The sequence below is a fragment of the Penaeus monodon genome, chromosome 15, assembly GCF_015228065.2.
Source record: "Penaeus monodon isolate SGIC_2016 chromosome 15, NSTDA_Pmon_1, whole genome shotgun sequence".
In the NCBI taxonomy this organism is placed as follows: Eukaryota; Metazoa; Arthropoda; class Malacostraca; order Decapoda; family Penaeidae; genus Penaeus; species Penaeus monodon.
Window position 1 is genome coordinate 36,941,136 of NC_051400.1, and position 570 is coordinate 36,941,705.

Here is a 570-nt window from a genome sequence, read left to right on the forward strand (position 1 = left end):
GCGTAATTACTCAGAACTGAAAGTATGTAGTTTCGACCCTTATCGTTCATCAGACAACCAATCTGACACTTCAGATTCTACCATATAATTCTTGATTGCCGTTTCCTGTCTTACATTGTATTTCATTTAAATGCCATACTCATACCTTATTTGTATGATAGATCCAACAATCTGGACATAATGTATTTGATTATACGATAGCTTAATATGAAATATAAATATCATTCATCAAAACTAGTAGTATAAATATATAGGTTGCTCCATATAAATGGCACCTGCTAAGCTCTTAATATTTAAATGGCATCAAATTATCATCCTAACCGCGATATACATTAACCAAAGTTAAATGGAAAATTGTTTTCGACAAGGAAAGAATATCAACAGCTTGATAGTTTATCTGAATTTCTCGAAAGAATGAGGTAGAAAAAAAAATGCCGTTATAATGGCAGGTCAGTCTGTAAAGGTAAGGAGAGAAATGACACACATGTTATCAGTGTTCATGACACGTATCATTACTTCTCTCCTATTTTGCATTATTCCAAACAATAATTTAGCTAGTTAGGGGAAATG